This window comes from Nerophis ophidion, linkage group LG07, assembly GCF_033978795.1.
Source record: "Nerophis ophidion isolate RoL-2023_Sa linkage group LG07, RoL_Noph_v1.0, whole genome shotgun sequence".
Lineage (NCBI taxonomy): Eukaryota > Metazoa > Chordata > Actinopteri > Syngnathiformes > Syngnathidae > Nerophis > Nerophis ophidion.
Window position 1 is genome coordinate 27,540,294 of NC_084617.1, and position 6,000 is coordinate 27,546,293.

A 6,000-nucleotide genomic window follows, 5' to 3' on the forward strand; every position below is an offset into this window, starting at 1 on the left:
CCCTTTAGATCAGTGGTTCTCAAATGGGGGTACGCGTACCCCTGGTGGTAATTGAAGGTATGCCAAGGGTACGTGAGATTTTTTTTAAATATTCTAAAAATAGCAACAATTCAAAAATCCTTTATAAATATATTTATTGAATAATACTTATAAATGATAAATGTGTTGTACTTGAATAGCGCTTTTTTTACCTACAAGGTACTCTAAGCACTTTGACACTACTTCCACTTTTACCCATTCACACACACATTCACACACTGATGGAGGGAGCTGCCATGCAAGGCGCTAACCAGCACCCATCAGGAGCAAGGGTGAAGTGTCTTGCTCAAGGACACAACGGACGTGACAAGGTTGGTAATAGGTGGGGATTGAACAAGGGGACCCTCGGGTTGCGGACTGGCACTCTCCCACTGCGCCATGACTCCTATAACACCCAAAAGTGCAGATTTCAACCATTGAAATACTTGCTATCGTTCAAGACTTAGGGTCATTTAAAAACAGCACTGCACATCATAATGGCGGCTACAGTTTTGAGGTTAAAGTAGGGCTGGGCGATATATCGATATACTCGATATATCGCGGGTTTGTCTGTGTGCGATATAGAAAATGACTATATCGTGATATTCGAGTATACCTTCTCACACAGTGGCTTGTAGCGGCGGGCATTACATTACAGGCTCTTCCCACTCTTTTTTGTGTCTCCTTCTCACAGACAGCAAGCGCACCTTCTTACATATGTCACATACTGACACGTCATACGTCACATACGTATACGCCCTCGCGGAGTAGAGAGGTAGCAGCATGGGTAACGTTAGTTGTGTTGCGAGTGGTAATACAAGAGAAAGAAGGTGCCAATCTGGTAACAAATGAAGGAAGAATTAATTCCCAAGAAAAACAGCAGGGTGTCCATCGTCTGGCGGTGGTTTGGCTTCAAGTGGGAATATGTCGAACAGACAACCGTCATTTGTCAAGTGTTGGGCAAAAGTGTTCCTACAAAAAGTAGCATTACTGCTAATGTGTAGCACAATTTGAAAAGTCACCTGCTAGAGAATGCTAGTGTTGACATTTGCAGATTACAATCAGAAATATAAAAAATGTTTGCATTCATTATATTTTTCCTATGCTCATTTTCCATCCATCCATCCATTTTCTACCGCTTATTCCCTTTCGGGGTCGCGGAGGGCGCTGGCGCCTATCTCAGCTACAATCGGGCGGAAGGCGGGGTACACCCTGGACAAGTCGCCACCTCATCGCAGGGCCTGCTCATTTTCCATAGGTCCTAAAAAAAAAAATCTACTTTTATATCGTGATCCAGTTTTTAAGCCGCATATCGATTTTAAGCCATATCGCCTATTCCGAGATGCAATTATTACATTCCGACATACAATACTTTGCGGATTATATGTTGGAGCAGACCTGGGCAGCCCATTAAGATTTTCATTCTGGCCCGCCGGACATTCTACATCATTTTTTTCGACCTTTAACATCAAAACTGTATCCGCCATTATGATGTACAGTGCTGTTTTTAAATAACTTTAAGTCTTGAACTATAGAACATATTTCAATGGTTGAAATCTGCACTTTTGGGTGTTGTAGGAGTTATTACAGTAATCTACCTCACAGCAGCTCAGATGAGGAATAAAGGGTGGGCGGGGTTTGTTTTCAGAGCAGCCAGCCCCAAACACACGTGTGAGGAACAGATGTGGAAGCAGAGTTTTACTTGATAATTTATCATATTGTAGGTGTTGATAACACTTTGCATTCATGTTGTGCAGTTTTTATACATTTTTGTTGTGTTTTGCTTGATTGTAAAAGATGTCTATGGAGGAGGTGGTCTGAGAAGTAAAAGACGTTCATATGTTGTTAATATTCAGTATTTTATTGTTCATAGTTAATATTGCATATCCCACTATCTTTATTTCCATGCACATTTTGGGGGGCCCATTCAGTAAAAAAATTTAAAATTTATTTTTTTTTAGGTGGTCCGTCATAACATTTTTAGAATTCCGTCGGACATTGTGACTTTTAGTATTAGTGTTCCCTAAAAAAAGGACCCAAACCCACATACTGTATAGCTAAATGTGTATATATTTTCAAATGACTCTAAGTCTTTAACTATTTAATTATTTTAATGGTTAAAATATGCACTTTTGGGTGTTAAAGGAGTTCCACCTCACAGCAGCTCAGATGAGGAATAAAGAGTGGGTGGGGTTTGTTTTCAGAGCAGCCAACCCAAACACATGTGTCAGGAACAGATGTAGAAGCAGATTTTACAGCAAATGTCTGCATAAAAGTGATGGTAAATGGTAAATGGGTTGTACTTGTATAGCGTTTTTCTACCCCTTTTTAAGGAGCTCAAAGCGCTTTGACAGTATTTTCCACATCCGCCCATTCACACACAATAACGACAATAGAATACTATTAACCGCAACATGTAAGTGCAATAAAAAACAACAACATTATGATTTGCTCATTTTCAGAATGTTCTCGTTCTAGTTTTAAACAAAGAAAACAATCTGAAGTTGTCTTTATTTTTAAGTTAGCGTGCCGTGATTTGACCTGTCTGACCCACTTGGGAGTAGAGTTTTCTCCATGTGGCCCCCGGAAAATGATCAAACTACATAACATATTGTAATTTGATTTTGATATATCTTTTTTATATTGATAGATTGAAAATTAACACCAATGACCTGACTGATTAACATTATCACATAAATTATTCAAAAAGTATGAATAACGACAAATACAGATAGAATACTTTTACCTGCAACACGCAAGTTTAAATAAAAACAACAACATTATGATTTGCTAATTTTCAGAATGTTCTTGTTCTAATTTTAAACAAAGAAAACAATCTGAAGTTTTCTATATTTTTGAGTTATCGTGCCACCATTTTACCAGTCTGGCCCACTTGGGAGTAGAGTTTTCTCTATGTGGCCCCCGGAAAATTATCAAACTACAAAAATAACTTACTGTAATTTGATTTTCATTTTTTTTTTTATCCTGATGGATTGAAAATTAACACCAATGACTTGACTGATTAACATTATCACAGTATTTATCCAAAGAGTATAAATAACGACAAATAGAACACTTTTAACCGCAACATGCAAGTGTAAAAAAAATACCCCAACAACATTACGATTTGTACAATTTCAGCATGTTCTTGTTCTAATTTTAAACAAAGAAAACAATCTGAAGTTTTCTATATTTTTGAGTTATCGTGCCACCATTTTACCAGTCTGGCCCACTTGGGAGTAGAGTTTTCTCTATGTGGCCCCCGGAAAATTATCAAACTACAAAAATAACTTACTGTAATTTGATTTTCATTTTTTTTTTATCCTGATGGATTGAAAATTAACACCAATGACTTGACTGATTAACATTATCACAGTATTTATCCAAAGAGTATAAATAACGACAAATGCAGATAGAACACTTTTAACCGCAACATGCAAGTGTAAAAAAAATACCCCAACATCATTACGATTTGTACAATTTCAGCATGTTCTCGTTCTAATTTTAAACAAAGAAAACAATCTGAAGTTTTCTTAATTTTTGAGTTATCGTGCCACGATTTTACCAGTCCGGCCCAATCGGGAGTAGAGCCCCCCCCCCCCCCCCGACACACGTTTTCTTCCCCAGTCCCCCGAGTCAAAATATTTGCTCAGCTCTGTGTTGGAGCCAAGTAGGATCGCAAAGATACAACATTACCTCCTGATCGATCCAGTCTTTGTCCTTCCTGTCCCAGGAGGAAACCAGATGATGTCTCTATGAGCACATCCCCTTATAATGAGTCACAAAGTGTGGCCGATTCCAACATGAGTTGGGACAGAGGCAGCGCCCCTGAAGCGTAAATGAGCACAACAACAAAAATGACGCTAAATAACATCAAAGCTTAAGGAAGTAAAACCGTGTTGTAGTTTTTACAAGGAAAACTACGTATTCAATAAGAAATCACAGCGTTTCCTTGAACTTCCGTTATCTTTATTTCCCTGTAGTCAGAAAGTATCCCTTGTTAGATAATGATATTAAAAAAGGGGGAACACACAAAATGACGAACGTTGGTGCAAACACACACATGCTAAGTGGCTAATGCTAACGCTAGCGAGCTAACTTGAATCTGCTTTGCTGTCTTTTTGTCAGTTTTCATGTCAGTGCAAGACGACTAAGTCTTCACTTCGTTCGGAGAGAGGGAAAAAGTTGGGACGGAAATAAGCTAGCTTTCGCTCCTCCTTCGGGTCAAAACCGGCATCTTTTTGACGCTTTGTTTGACATGTTAACCCGAAAAAATGAGTTTATATGTTTATTTAACATCCGAGTGACATGCTAACGAGCTAGCGAGCTAACGCCGAGACGCAGAAAACAGGATTAAAACGTCCCGAAATACTCCACCTCCGTGTGGGGGGAAAGCGGGTTATTATAACTCACCGGATGTCCCGAGCTGGCGTGGATTCAAACAATAGTCCGGGACCGCGGCGCCATAAATATCGTCCTTCTGATGCAGGGGGGAATAACTTAATAATAGCTTGTTGCGCCTCCGCCTAGCTAAAGTGATGCTAATGCTAAGGCTAGCGGCAGGCTCCTCCAGAACATGGCGGGCAGGGCGGGAGGGGGAGAGCCAGGGATGGGTGTGACCCGGGCGGCTTGACTCGCGCACACAAAGTCCTTCCTTCCATGCGGGCCGTGTCGCCCAACAAGAACAGCTTGTTTCGGAAATAATAGTATTCTTTAAGAGGGAATACTTTGCTTCAGGGTTGCGGAAGTGGCATGCGGGTCAATACTGGAATGTCGACACCGCCGATACCGAGTCGTTGTGGCCTAATATCGACTCACAAAAAATTAAAAAGCGATACTTTTGATACTTGAGTTATGTCGGGCTGACCATATTCTGAAATCCCAAAAAGAGGACTCATACAGTGGGGCAAAAAAGTATTTAGTCAGCCACCGATTGTGCAAGTTTTCCCACTTAAAGGCCTACTGAAATGAGATGTTCTTATTTAATTGGGGATGGCAGGTCCATTCTATGTGTCATACTTGATCATTTCGGGATATTGCCATATTTTTGCTGAAAGGATTTAGTAGAGAACATCCACGATAAAGTTTCCAACTTTTGGTGCTAAGAGAAATGCCCTGCCTCTACCGGAAGTCGTAGACAATGACGTCACACGTGTGCGGGCTCCTCACATATTCCGATTGATTTTAATGGGAGCCTCCAACAAAACCAGCTATTCGGACCGAGAAAACGACAATTTCCCCATTAATTTGAGTGAGGATGAAAGATTTGTGTTTGAGGATATTGATAGCGACGGACCAGAAAAAAAAAATGCGATTGCATTGGGACGGATTCAAATGTTTTTAGACACATTTACTAGGATAATTCTGGGAAATTCTTTATCTTTCTATTGTGTTGCTAGTGTTGTAGTGAGTTAAATAGTACCTGATAGTCGGAGGTGTACGTCCACGGGTGTGTTGACACCAATGTCTCAGGGGAGTCGACGGCAGCATTATGGACGGCACAAGCTCAGCTTTTCTCTGGTAAGAAGTGACTTTTTACCACAATTTTCTCACCGAAACCTGCTGGTTGACATTCTGTCGTGATTCATGTTTGCTTGACCGCGCTGGCCATGGATGACGTACAGACTGTCCAGAGTCAGGACCCAGGATGGACCGCTCGTCCAAAGACGGGACCCAGGATGGACCGCTTTCCTGTGTATCGGCTTGGGGACATCCCTGCGCTGCTGATCCGCCTCCGCTTGGGATGGTTTCCTGCTGGCTCCGCTGTGAACGGGACTCTCGCTGCTGTGTTGGATCTGCTTTGGACTGGACCTTCGCGGCTGTGTTCGATCCATTATGGATTGAACTTTCACAGTATTATGTTAGACCTGCTCGCCATCCATTGCCTTCATCCTCTCCAAGGTTCTCATAGTCATCATTATCACCGTCATCCCACTGGGTGTGAGTTTTCCTTGCCCTTATGTCGGCCTACCGAGGATGTCG

At 41.2% G+C, this 6,000-nt stretch overlaps 1 protein-coding gene across 4 annotated transcripts in view; it reads right to left on the minus strand.

Moving 5' to 3' along the window:
- The window catches only part of epn2 (epsin 2), a 69,130-nt gene extending 64,352 nt beyond the window's left edge, over positions 1-4,778 (minus strand). For 2 of the 4 annotated variants that reach the window (XM_061905843.1, XM_061905839.1), the window contains exon 1: positions 4,432-4,777. The gene's annotated coding sequence lies outside the window, so the exon portion shown is untranslated. Of the gene's footprint in view, positions 1-3,714; positions 4,248-4,431 lie in introns of those variants that run through there. The other 2 variants (XM_061905842.1, XM_061905840.1) reach the window with 2 other exon arrangements.
- Positions 4,779-6,000: the final 1,222 nt, after the last annotated feature.